This window comes from Aotus nancymaae, unplaced genomic scaffold, assembly GCF_030222135.1.
Source record: "Aotus nancymaae isolate 86718 unplaced genomic scaffold, 86718_ANA_hifiasm-v0.15.2.pri h1tg000053l, whole genome shotgun sequence".
In the NCBI taxonomy this organism is placed as follows: Eukaryota; Metazoa; Chordata; class Mammalia; order Primates; family Aotidae; genus Aotus; species Aotus nancymaae.
Genome location: NW_026988467.1, coordinates 18,382,912 through 18,396,536, shown reverse-complemented (window position 1 = coordinate 18,396,536; position 13,625 = coordinate 18,382,912). Strand labels below are relative to the sequence as shown.

Below are 13,625 nucleotides of genomic sequence, written 5' to 3'. Positions count from 1 at the left end.
TGGGAGAAAGCGAGACAGGTCGGCAAGGAGCGGCTATTGGAGACTGTTCTTCCTTCACTGGTTCGGTCGCGAGAAGGGCTGAATGCCTGTCTCCGCTACGGAATTCCTGTAGCCGGCATTTATTAAGCGTCTGCTGTGCTCCAGGGCCTGGGCCCAGCGCTTTACGTGCGTGCATTCACTTCGTCACCCCCAGGTCCTAGAAGGCCGGCGGGAGGAATCCCACTTTACGGATGAGAAATTCGAGGGACAGGGAGGGGTGGGACATGCCCGCCGTGCAGACCCAGGCTTCCGAGGTCTCGGCCCGGCCGGGAGGGAGCTCCCAGCTCGTGATGCTGGGGACGGATCAGCCGAGGAGCGCAGCGGCTCGTGGGGGCGGGAGGAGGGCGTCCCCCAGCAGAGGGTCTGCGGCCCAGATGGGGCGCGGCGGCTGCGGGGGAAGAAGGGGGTGGGGGAGGGGCTGCCCCGGGTCCCGCACCCCTCGCCGGACCGGGCCCGGCTCGGAAAGTCCCGCGAAGCCCCCGCCCGGCCGGCGCGAACAAGCGGCTCTTTCTGCGCCAGCGGCCCCCGGCAGCTGGACCGCGGCCCGCGGGGGCGCGGACGGACCAGAGCTGTGGCGGGGGCGGGGCGGCCGCGTTGCCAAGGTGACCCGGGCGCGGGAAGGCGGCTCCGGCTCGCGCGGGCCGGGCCGGGCGGCGGCGGCGGCACCATGAGCGGCCGGAAGCGCAGCTTCACCTTCGGGGCCTACGGCGGGTAGGGCGCGGGGCGGGGCGGGGCGCGTGCGCGCGTGTATGTGCGCGCGTGTGCGTGTGCGCTCGTGGGGGGAGCGCGGGGCGTGCGCGCGCTCGGGCGGGTGGGTCTGAGCTGTGACTGCTGTGGGGGCTGAGCGTTTGATCTCAATGCGCGCATGACTGTCGTGTTGCGGCGCCTGACTGTGTGTGTGTGTTTCTGTGTCTGTGTGTGTTCCCATTGTGAGTCCATGTGCGTGTGTGGGGAGGTGAGCGCGGGATGGACACTGCCGTGTTTGTCTAAGCACACGACAGTGGCGCTTATGTGTGTAACTGGGGCTGCGGGGTTTACTGGGCCTGTGTGTGCGCGTGCATGTGTGCGCGCCTGCTCACATGTGTAGGTATGCGGGAGTGGGGGCAGGCAGGTCGGGGAAGGCTCTGCTGGAGCTCCCACTTTGCCTCTGCAGCTGCTGGGCCCCTCCATGAGGCTCTGGATAAAGGGACTCTAGAAGCCCTTAGCAGGCCCTGCCCACCCTGGGCACCAGTCTGCCCTCCTGCCTGCGTCCTGGCTCTTGGGAACTCCCTCCTCCCTGGGCTTCTGGCTGCCTGGGCTTGGAGGCTTGGAGGAGCTCCGAGTAGCAGCAGGTTCCTCTTGGGGTCCAGGGGTGCAGAGGTGGGATGAGGATTTTTGCCTGTTGCGAAGATGTGGCAAATAGGAGGGAAGATGGGTTACACAGAGTGGGCCCAGAGTGCCTGCCCAGCCAGACAAGTGGATCCATGACCTTCCCCAGGCCCTGCCTCCCAGCAGTCAGAGGGACCCACAGGACTCACCTTGGGGTGTGGAGGGCTGGGGTTTGTTTATGGGCCTAGTCAGTGCTCTCTGAGCTATGGGGATTGTGTACAAGCTGCCTTCCCCTTGTGGACACTCAACTTCTGAGGGGACCCCAGCAGAGGGGCGGGGTGGGGTGAGAGGCCAGAGGCTATCCCTCCGTCTGGGGTCTTGCTAGCTTTCAGGTGACAGGAGGAGCCTGGGCTGGGCCCTGAGTTTCCTGGCCAGCCGACACTGAGGGGCAGCTCACAGGCTCGGTCCTGTTCTGTGACCTTGGGCAAGTCCTGGCCTCTTTGGCCTCTCTGTCTGCAGAATCAGCCTTCCCCATCAGCTGTCCCTGGGAGCCCTCAGCCCTGCCCTCCGGAGGATGCCCCTCACTGGCAGGGTCAGGCTGGGCTCCCTCCTCATCCCTTTCTTGCCTCTGGGCAGGAGGTGGGTTGTTTGTTGTCCCAACAGCTGGACAACAAACTGCAGGGGCCCAACTGTCAGATTAGGGACATGGGAAGGGCCAAGAAACTCAGCCCCTGCCCCCAGCAGCACCAAGTGCCCTCAGAGGGCAGTGGGAGAATCGGGGGTAGGGAGCTACCCACACATGCTCCCTGGGGCTGGATCTGGGAGGGTTTGGGGGAAACAAAGTCTGGGGTACCCCTGAAGGTTTTGGGGAGCAGGGTATGTGTGTTGGGGTGAAAGTGGGGGGAAGCTCCACCTAGATCTCCTCCCAGATTCACAGATATTTGCTTCCTGGGTATCCACCAGGATGTGAGTGAATAGCTTCAGGATTGAGACAGGCTACAGGCCTTGGGGCTGATGTTCTTTCTGCCCACCATAAACCATAAACATCCAGCAAACTGTTCGATCCTGCCTGGAAAGGCTCTAAGCTAGCCTCAACCATACCCCTATATCCTTGCCATGATCCAAACTGCTGTAGTCACTGTCCTACTCCACCTGTCCCCCCACCCCTGCTAACACCCCACAGCCTGCCCCCTACCCACTGCCCCCAGTCCTGCCTCTTTTCCCAGCACTTTAACCCCCATGCCTTCCCATGTCCTTAATCTGACAGTTGGGCCCCTGCAGCCTAAGGGTGACAGTGACTGCATCAGGCATCCTTAGAAACAGGACCTTCTCCAGCCCCTCTGGGAGGGTGGCGCAGTGCAGGTGGGGCTGATGTGCTGGGCCAACCTGGTGAATAGGGATGTCCCCTCACTTATGGTCCCTTTTGCTGTGTTTCAGGGTGGACAAGTCCTTCACCCCTCGCCGGAGTGTGTGGTGAGTACTGGGGACTCTCAGGAGGGCCTGGGCTGCCTTGGCTGGTCCCTGAAGATACCCCCAATACATTCTCACCCCTGCAATGCCAGATCTCGCCAACCCTCCAACCATCCTCTCAGGGCAAGGGAGTGGGCAGACCCTCTTACCAGGTCTGTCCCCAGAGTACTTTCTAGAGAGCTTTGGATGCAGGCAAATCAGGTTTGCATCATCACTCTGCCACTGCCTGTGTGACCTTCAGAAATTCCTTAACCTCTGTGAACCTCAGTTTTCTCATCTGTGAAATGGGGATTAAAATGCCCATTTATAGGCTGTAAAGTGAAAAGAACAAAAACAAAAACTGGACCTGGCATATTGCAGGTCTTTGCTAAAATGCTTTCTTCCTTTTGTTCTTCTCTATTTCTTCCCACCTCAGGGTGGTCCCTCACTGGGCTAGGGGTGCCCTTAGCCTTTACCGACCCCAGATCCTCTAGTTACCCTCTCCCCACAGCCCTCAGAACCCCCACCTCCCATATTTCCTGTGTCTGGGGCTGCCCTCTCTTTGGAGGAGGAGGGAATGAGGCAGCTGTATCTGCAGCTTCCCAGTACCAAGAGGCAATGGGTAGAGGTGCAGCCTCACCTCGGGATACACCGTGGCACCCCGATGCCCCAGGAGGTGGGTCCCTCCCGGCTTCCCTGACATCAGCATCACATGGACCTGGATGGCCTCTCCTGCTGCTGCTTCACCTCCAGCAGGAAGCCCCCCCGATGGCTCTGGCTGCTGCTTCCTGCCCCTGCTCAGGGCTTCCTGGGATCTGTGGGTCCTGCAGTACCCCCCAGCTGCTGGGCAACTTCCATCTGGCACCATTGCCCCTGCAGGGCCCTCGTGGGAAGCCAGGCCTGGGGTGGGAGGTACACAGAGTGCCCTGACTGAGCTCCCAGCCTACCTTTCTATTTGCCTTTGATGCCCTCCATGCAACCTCAGGCCGCTTCCTCTCCCTTTCTGGGCATCATCTCCTGCTGCTGTGCCTAGTCCATTTGAGCCCTCCTTCTGCAAGATGGTGTGCTATGCTCAGAGCAGGGGCAGACTGAAGGGGGATACAGGCAGAGGTAAGGAAGGTGCCATCCTTTCCTCCAGGGAGTTTAGTAATAACACCACTGACAACTGCCACTTGTTGTCGGGCACCTGCTGTGCACTGGGTACTGCACTGGGTGCCTGACATGTGTTATCTCATGTAACTTTGACCACACCTCAGAGTTAGGGGCTATTATCTCTAATTACAGACGAGAACAATGGAGCCCGGAGTGAGGAAATGAGTTGCCCAAGGTCACACAAGCAGTTGGGATTCAAACCTTGGTCTTCCAGACTGTGCAGAGCCCAGAGCCTCACCTACTCTGTTCCAGGGCCACCAGGCCACAAGAAGGGTCTGAACGAAGGATGCGCTTAAGGGAAGACTCAGAGGGCCACCCAGAAGGCCCACCCTAGGGAGCTCTAAGCCAGAGAGGAAGGCCCAGGACTGATTGTAACTGGCCAGCTGTGTGACTTTGGGCGAGTCCCATCCCCGCTCTGGGCCTCAGTTGACCCATCTATCAAGTAAATATCGGCCATTCCCCAGGACACGCCCCATTACCCACAATGCTTTGTCCGTGTCCGCCTAGCTGGGGCCGCTGTCCAAGGTGCTAACCCCTAGGTACTCCCTTCCCAGCTGCCAAAGACCGTCGCTTAACTCCATCCCCTGCTTGGCATATGGTTAGCACTCAGTCGCCGGTGGCCATTTTGATCATTAATCATGATCTCCTGGCACTCAAGGCCTGTCTCCACCTCCCTTTCTAGTTTGGGGCTCGCTTCTCCCTTGCCCTGCATTTCTGATCAACGGGAACATGGCCCCAGTTAGCTTCACCTCCCCTTGACGTCCCTCTACTTCCATTTCCACAGGCCCTTGCCACACCTCCAGCCCACCTTTGTCACTATTTGTTGGGTGTTTTCTTTCTTGATCCCCACATCTCCGTTCTCTCTTTAAAATGCCTCCTCTGCTGCTATAGAGCACACGTTCGTGAGTGTTCCTGGGGTAGGGGAAAGAGCAAGGACTTCAGAGTCTGACGGTGTGGACTTGAATCTGCCTCTGCCACATTCTCGTTGTGTGACTCTGGCAGGTCAGTTTCCCTCTCTGGGCCGCACTTGGTGCTCAATATGTGCTTGTGGAATAGGGTGTTTCAGGGAGCTGACTTCAGCTGAGCTGCATATGTTGACATAACCCTGCAGTGCAGAGCAGGCTCAGAACTCCTTCAAAGCAGAGGTGCTTGAGTCACTTTTTGTTTTTTTGGAAACAGGGTCTCACCCTGTCACCCAGGCTGGAGTGTATTGGCATAATCTTGGCTCACTGCAACCTCCACCTCCTGGGTTCAAGTGATTCTCTTGCCTCAGCCTCCTGAGTAGCTGGGACCACAGGTGTGTGCCATCACTCCTGGATAATTATTTTTGTATTTTTAGTAGAGACAAGGTCTCACCATGTTGACCATGGTCTCAAACTCCCGAGCTCAAGTGATCTGCCCACCTTGGCCTCCCATTGAGTCATATTTGAACTCAACTTAGCCCCAGTTTCTCCTGTAAAGGCCAGGCTGTACTTTTCTCCTGTCTCTGTCCTCCACATGGTCTTGTGCAACTACCATGCCCATAAATGCTTAATGCTTGTGGAATTGAATTGAATGTGTTCAGTGAGGGAAATGAGTAAAACCTTGTCATTAGGCTGGGAAGGCTTCCTGGAGGAGGTGATTTTTATCATCCCTTTACAAAACAGGATTAAGAGGTTAGGGCTTGAATTAAGGGAGCAGTGAGTCCTGGTAGAGGCCAGATGTGATCACGGCTGAGTTCCCCTAGGCATCTCCAGCCCCCTCAGCAGGTTGTCTGCAGTGGAGGAGCTCAGTAGGTGTACAAATGCAAGAGGAATGAGGCCCAGTGTGAGGGTTGGGAGGCACTGTTGGGGACAGTGGGTGACTCTGGTTCTGCAGCCCTAAGGGACCCAGATGTCCTAGAATGGGGGCTGGACATTTAAGGTGTATTCAAATGGAGGGTGGGAGATGGAGCAGTGTCAGGGTAGAGGAATGGCTAAGTGGACTTGCACAAGGCAGGAGGGTTCTGAAAATACCTCTGGGAAGAGGAGAGTTAACTTTGGCCTTAAAACTGGGAGCCTGGGAGGTGGAGGCAGAACCAGCAAGGATTAAGAGCTGACAGTGTGCCAGGCATTATACCCTGGAGGTCTCACTAAATCCTGCCATCGGTCCTGCAGTTTGGCCTGTAGTTCCAAGTTTAGAGGTCAAAACCAAGACTGAGAGTGGTGGAGGCTCTGGCTTAGTCACAGGTGGTGAGAGTTGGATTCGAATCCTACTCTTTCTTCTGCCGAGGAAGGGATTTTGGTCAGAGGTGGTGAAGCTGCAGAAATGGGGAAGGTCTTGGTTATGGGGTGAGGGAGGAGGGAAGAGTGAAGTGGCCCTGAATGCCAGCCAAATGGGAGTCCCTGCTCAGCTCCATGTGTCCTGCTGGGAAGCCCCATCTGGGTGCTGAGATGTTTCCTCCTCACAGAATTGGTGCCAGTTGCGCCCATAAATGGAGCACTTCCTATATCCCAGGCCCTGGGCCAAGCACTTACCTGAATCATTTCATTCCATCCTGACACCAGCCTTACAGAATACTGTCTGTTCCTTACTATTGTCCATCCCCATTTTACAGATGAGGAAACTGAGGCTCAGAGAGAGGAAGTGGTGGCCTAAGGGCATGCAGTCAGTGAGGGGTTGACCAAGACTGACAGCGATGCCACTCTGAGCCCATGCCTTTAGCCCTTGCTCTCCTGAGTGCTACTTGTGCTGAGTGGTGGGCTGGGGTAGGTGGCCCTGTCCTCAGGTGGCTCCTTGTGGTGATCACTGAGCCAGAGGCCCCAGGGGCCTGCATGCTGCTGCAGGAAGCACGAGGCTGGCCTCATTAGTGTCTCTGAAATGCCAAGCAGGCACAGCCCACTGGGCCTCCTCATCTATTATGCATCTGGTGGGCAGGCCCCCGGCGGGCAGCTGGCAGTGTATGGGATGGGGGAGCTAGCAGCTGCTTCCTGAGCCCATGGCCACGACTATACCTCTGGGCAGGGATCTCCCAAGGCAAATGCCAAGGCAGCTCCTGCCTCATCCCCTTGTCCCAGCCAGGGTGAGGGGGTTCTACTGGGGGCAGGGGCATGGATGTTGGTCCCCAGCTCATAGTGTGGCTATCCTAGCAGCCACTTCTCTTTATTTTATTTTATTTTTATTTTCATTTTTTGAGACAGGGTCTCACTTTGTCACCTAGGCTGGAGTACAGTGGGGCAGTCTCAGCTCACTGCAGCCTCAACCTCCTGGGCTCTAGCAGTCCACCTATCTCAGCCTCCCAAAGTGCTAGGATTACAGGTGTGAGGCACTGTGCCCAGTCCCTAGCAGCCACTTCCTAGAGAGGCTGAGACTTCGATTGAGCTGGGGGTCATTTGGGACCAGAGTGGGCAGAGGTGGGCTGAAATAGAATCTTAGATGCACAAGCTCCTGGCTGTACAGAACCTCAGAGTAATAATGCTGTGGTCATTTGTTCATCATTTATTCATCCAGCCACAAGTAACCACTGAACACCTACTATAGGCCAGTCATGGTTTTAGTTACTGCATATTCAGCAGAAAACAAGACAGGCCCAGCCCCTATCCTCAGAGAGCTTGATTTGGCCAGTACTTCACCTCTCTGAGCCTGGATTTCCTCCTCTGTGAAATCGGGAATGGGGGAGGCAGACTATAAGTAAATAGATAAGGAAACAACCTCTGATGTGTCCATGAATTTCTTTTCTTTTTCTTTTTCTTTTTCTTTTTTTTTGAGATGAGGTCTCGTTCTGTCGCTCAGGCTGGAGTACAGTAGCACAATCTCAGCTCACTGCAACCTCTGCCTCCCGGGTTCAAGCGATTCTTCTGCCTCAACCTCCCAAGTAGCTGGGATTACAGGCACCCACCACCATGCCTGGCTCATTTTCATATTTTTAGTAGAGATGGGTTTCACCATATTGGCCAGGCTGTTCTCGAACTCCTGACCTTATGATCTGCCCACCTTGGCTTTCCGAAGTGCTGGGATTACAGGCGTGAGCCACCTCGCCCAGCTGGGTGCACTAAATTTCAAAGCAAGGCTGCATGCTAACCAGAGCTGGTCCTCATGGAGAGCTGAGCACATGCAGGGCTGTTTCAGAGCACTCTGCACATGTCATAGATTTGATCTTCACAACAGCCCTGTGAGGCAAGACCATTATGAACCCTCGTTTAGGGCTGGGAAACTGAGGCAAAGAGAGGTTAAGTAACCTGTTCAAGGTCCTTGACAAAGCTGAGATTGGAGCCTGAGTAGCCAGGCTCCAGTTTGCCTGTCACCCTGTGCTGTGTGGCTGGAAAATGAAGGAGTCCTGGGAGGCCTTTCTGAAGAAGGGGTGTTTGAAACAATACCTGAAGGATGATCAGAGCTGGCCATGGGGGAGCTGGCGGGGTGTCCAGACAGAGGGAGCAGCAGGTGCAAAGGCTCTGAGGTGTGAGTGAGCTTAGTGACAGAGAGACCCTCTTCTTCCAGAAAGGATTCCCTGTAGCTTCAGGAGACAAGAGGAAATCTCCACATGGGTTGTGGCTCTGGGACTGCCACTGTTTGGCTGTGTGATCCTGAGAAGTGGGTCCTCATCTCACTTGTGCACAACTCTGCTATCCCTCATCTGTCCTCAGCACCGTGAAGAGGGGGCTCTTGCAGCCCTGAGGTCGCTGCTCTGTTTGGCCCCGTGTGCCCCTACCTCCTGGTGATGCTCGCATACTAGTCTATTTGTCTGAGGTGCATGGAAATATTTGAGTTCTGTTAGGTAGACCTGAGTTCAAATACCCAGTTCAACTTCCACTTACTTGCTGTGTGGCCTTACCCCATCTGCTCTGCCTCTCCAAACCTCAGATTGTCCACAGCAATGGAAACAGTATTGCTTGTGATGAAATGAGTGCAGAGTGGGTGCTCAGGGCATGCTCTCCCCTCTAACTAAGTGTTCACATTTCAGAGGAAAGACTCATTAATCCAAAGAGAGATTCTCTAGCGATAGAATTTTAGGCACTGTGGTGGCCAGGATGAGTGGATGGTTAAAGAGGGGATTTTCTTATAGCCCAGATCCTGGCAAGGCCTTCTGCGTTCAGGGTCTTCCCCAAAATTCATTCATTCAGCAAACTAAGTCGATAAGCATTTAGTGTGGAGACATCCTCCTAGGGCCAAAGCCTGTGCTGGGCACTAGGGACATGGTGGTGGAGTTAATAGATGAGGTCACTTCTCCTGGGGTTCAGAGTCTGGAGAGGGACATAAGGAAAGGGGTGGTTTGATGGGAATGACAAGTGCTAACTAGGGAGGCGTGAGGGTTGCTGAGAGCTCAGAGAAGGGACTCCTGCCCACATCTGGGAATCAAGGAAGGCTTTTTGGAGGAGGTGACTTGGAAGTCGAAGTGGGCCAAATGGCAGCGTATGTGTGTGTGTGTGCGCGTGCGCGCGCGCGTGCGTGCAGTGGGGAAGGGACGTGCACACTGCATGAGAATGTTCCAAGAACAAGAGGTGGCAGGTCAGCAATGTGGAGGAGAAAAGCATGTTGTGGCACGTGCTGGATGTAAGACTGAGTTGGGCCTGACAGGTGAAGGGAAGAGAGACAGCCACCAGGTCATGTCCTTACAGGCCCCGCTGGGACTTCTGTGGGCTACGCTGGAGGGCTCTGAACCCCTGAGCCTCCATGGCAGAGGCCTGCTAGGGTCCAATCAGCCACCCTCCGCCCTGCTCCAGGAGCTGTCAGTCCCCAGCTCAGGGAGGCCCTGACTGAGCTCTTAGTGTGGGGTTGTGAAAGCCCTGGAGCCGGAGTTTGGGCTGGGACTCCAGATGCTGTGTTGGCCACCACTGGCAGGGTGACTCGAGCAAGCTGGGTAACTTCTCTGGATCTCAGTTCCTCACCTATAAAATGAGGGCAATAAAAGTACTGCCTCGAAGACTGGTGTAGGGATTAAATGAGATAATGTGTGCCAAGGCCTGAAAGCAGGGCCTGGCACAAAGCACATGCTCCATCGATGCCAGCTATTGTGGTTACTGCAGTCATGGTGGTCATGGTTACCTGCTACGCCTGCACCAGTGCAGAATTGCTGATCGGTGTGTAGACTGTGTCCTCTGGAAGCTCGCCACCTGCCCTGCCAGGAGGTGACCTGCCTGCCTACACATGACTGTACTCCCCAGCCATGGGCACTGGCCTTAGGCACTGGCCCTGAGAACACTGACTTTGGAGTCTGACGGGCCTGGTGCCAGGTACTGGCCAGTGACCTTGAGGAGTCCCTCACCTTGCTGAGCCTTGGCTCATTCCTTTGAGCTGTGGGAGTGTTCGTGGCCCCTACCTCACAGTGAGTGAGAGGCAGCGAGGAGGTGCTGCTAAAGGGCCGGCCGGTGTAACAACACAGCTGTTTCTGACCACATGCTGCATGCGGGAAGAAACACGTGCTTCAGACCCAAGTGACCTAGAGAATGTCACCCTCCCTCTTGGGGGCTCTCTCTTTCTTTTCTTTCTTTCTCTCCTTCCTTCCTTCCTTCTTTCTTTTTCTTTCTTTCCTTCCTCCCTGCCTCCCTCCCTCCCTCCATCTCTATCTCTCTCTCTCTCTTTCTTTCTTTCCTTTTTCTTTTTTGAGATGGAGTTTTGCTCTTGTTACCCAGGCTGGAGTACAGTGGTGCAATCTTGGCTCACTGCAACCTTCACCTCCTGGGTTCAAGCGATTCTCCTGCCTCAGCCTTCCGAGTAGGTGGGATTACAGGCATGCGCCACCACGCCCCGCTAATTTTGTATTTTTTCGTAGAGACAGGATTTCTCCATGTTGGTCAGGCTGGTCTTGAACTCCCAACCTCAGGTGACCCCAAAGTGCTGGGATTACAGGCGTGAGCCACCGTGCTTAGCCTGGAGGCTCATTTTCATACCTATAAAATGGGACGATCAGCTGTGATACACTCTGCTGGGGTTCTAGCAGAGTTAGCTGGTCTCTAAGTTTGACCTGGTCCAGGTGTTTGCTATGTGATATTGGGCTAGAGACAACCTCTCTGAACCTCAGTTTCCATGCCTGCAAACAGAGGCAATGTTCACCTCACAGGATCTTTCAAGGCTTCCATTAGCCATTTTTGTTCATTCAACAAATATTTATGGAGTTCCTACCACATGCCAGGTGCTAGTGTAAGCATTGGGGATGTAGCAGTGAACCTGACAGAACGTGGTCCCTGCTTCACACATACCCTCCAGTGCAGGAGACAGACACAAAAGGAGCTAACAGACAACTAAGGTAATTTTAAATGGGTGATTTGTAGTACGGATAGGGTGGGTGCAAGGCCTGGCTTTGCTAAGGTATCAGGGAGGGGCCTCTCCAAGGCCTGAATGGGAAGGAGCTGGCTGTGGGAAGGGTAGTTCAGGCAGAGGGCAGAGAAAGTGTAAAGGATTTGGGGCAGGAATAGGACTCCTTCCCTCTCCCCAAAGCTGGAACATTCCAGATCATCTCCTGGCAGCAGGTGGAGGTGGCTGAGAAGGCAGAGAGGCTGGAAGTTCCTTCTCTCAGATCAGGAACTGCTGCCCAGCCAGGTGCCGTAATCCCAGCACTCTGGGAGGCCAAGGCCGGTGGATCATCTGAGGTCAGGAGTTCAAGACAAGCCTGGCCAACATGGTGAAACCCCATCTCTACCAAAAATACAGAAAAAAAAAAAAATAGCTGAGCCTAGTGGTAGACGCCTTGATCCCAGCTACTTGGGAGGCTGAGGAAGGAGAATCGCTTGAACCCAAGAGGTGGAGGTTGCTTTGAGTCGAGATCACACCACTGTGCTCCAGCTTGGGTGGCAGAGCAAGACTCCATCTCAAAAAAAAAAAAAAGAACTGCTGCCCACAAGGCAGGCCCTGTGGGGTGGTGGGCATCATGGGCAGCCATGGAAGACCAGGCTTGGCTTGGGCTTCGAGTGAGCTGGGCTGTGCAGCAGGAGGCTGGGCTCCAAGCTGTAGGAGCAGGTAGGGTGGAGCTCACTGCAGGGCACAGCCAGGCTGCCAGGCTGCCAGCCTAGAGGTGACTGAACCTAGCTGGCGCAGAGACCCTGGGCCTAGTTTAGGAGGGGTGTGGTGGGGGACAAGGGAGCTGGTGCTTATTCTCCCTCACCCCAGGCCCCAGTATGCCTCAGCCTTTCTCAGCCCACCTGCCCCCAGGCCAAAGGTTCTTTGAGATGACCCATTACACGTGCACACACATACACACACATTTCCCTACTCACACTTATAGACTTGACCCTCGTAGAGACAAACCCATCATGAACATAAAGACACAGACATATACATTCATTCATGCAGCCAATCAGACCCAAACAGACCCAGCCATGACCCGAGGAAACCCCATTTCTAGCTGGAGAGACTGACAGTGGCCTAATGATCACACCATGAAATGTGCAAACCCAACAGGTAAATCCATGAAGGCCTAGGAAAGGCTTCTGGAAAAGCTGGTCAGGTTGGGAGCAGCTTCTCCTGGTCTGGGGAGGGGTCTCTGGAAGACTGAATACAGACACAGCACCAGAAATGTGATGCAGGCGGACGGGAAGGGGGTGGCAGGCAGGGGCACAGCACGTGTAGAGGCCTGGAGGTAGGAAGGAGCACCTCGGGTCTGAGGAGCGGAAAGGAGTCTGGGAAAGGAGGAAAGAGGCCCCGGATGAAGCCAGAGACATTGGGTGGGCGGGAGGGGCCAGGGATGGGGAGCAGACACGCAGGGCCTCGTGGGCCACGTGAGGCAGTCGTGTCTGGATCCTGCTCTCAACGGGAAGCCATTGGGCCTTCTAGGCAGGTGGGTGTCGTGATCAGATCCAAACATGCAACACAAGCGCTTTCCCTCCCACACCCATTCACACTCCTGCCGGGGCCTCCCATCTCCATTCTCACCCACAGAGTCACACACACCCTCTCGCACCGCCAGGCAGAGCTGCAGAACACCCGGTGCCTGCCGACTCCCAGGAAAAGTGTCAGACACCGCCCCACCCACCGGCTGAGTCTGCGGCAGGGCCCTCTGGTCCAGCTGGGGTGGATTCTTTGCTCACTCCACATCGGCACAGATGTGTGCATGCCCCCCGCCCACCCCCACACGGGTGAGGTCATAACTCTCCTCTACATGTGCACAGTGGCTTCTGGCTTACAGGGCACTTTCACGTGCATTCTCTCATTGAATGCTCTCAGCAGCCCTGCAGGGAGAAATTCTCAACACTGTTTTATAGCCAAGGAAACAGAGGCTCGGAGAGGTGAAGGGACTCTCCCTAGACCACACACCTAGAGCTTGGCACAGGCAGGATTTGAACTCGGGTCTGTCTGACTTCCAGGTCTTGTTTGCTGGCCATGCAGACTCAGGCACACTCAGGTGTGCTTGTCACTTTTCCAGGCTCTCACTGAGGAGGTGACAAATGACCTTCAATGCCAAATCCATCCATAAACAGGCTGATCAACACACTAAGTTATTTAGAGCTCCAGGGAAGGGCCTGGGCCAGCACGTGCCCACCTGCCTGGTGACCCTGAGGCCTCTGGGGGTAGTGCCAGGGGTGGGGCTGGGCACCTGCCAGCCCGGGGCAGCTCAGGGCGTGGAGCCCGTGCCAGGAGCAGAGCTTACATTTGCGTTTACAAATGAGGTAGACAGCTCTTTCCCCACACACGGTTACCTGGCTGGCCTGGCTTGCCAGACCTAACAGCTGAAGTCCAGGGCACATCCTGTGCCCAGCTGCCTGGGTCGCTTCTGGGCTGCCTCTTCT

At 55.7% G+C, this 13,625-nt stretch overlaps 1 protein-coding gene across 14 annotated transcripts in view; it reads left to right on the top strand.

The window, feature by feature from the left end:
• The window catches only part of RAP1GAP (RAP1 GTPase activating protein), a 72,459-nt gene that overhangs the window by 16,274 nt on the left and 42,560 nt on the right, over nt 1–13,625 (top strand). For 13 of the 14 annotated variants that reach the window (XR_010337752.1, XR_010337751.1, XR_010337749.1 and 10 more), the window contains one exon: nt 2,785–2,820. The exons of the other annotated variant lie outside the window; for it this stretch is intronic. The gene's annotated coding sequence lies outside the window, so the exon portion shown is untranslated. The remainder of the gene's footprint in view (nt 1–2,784; nt 2,821–13,625) is intronic. 14 annotated transcript variants of the gene reach the window in all.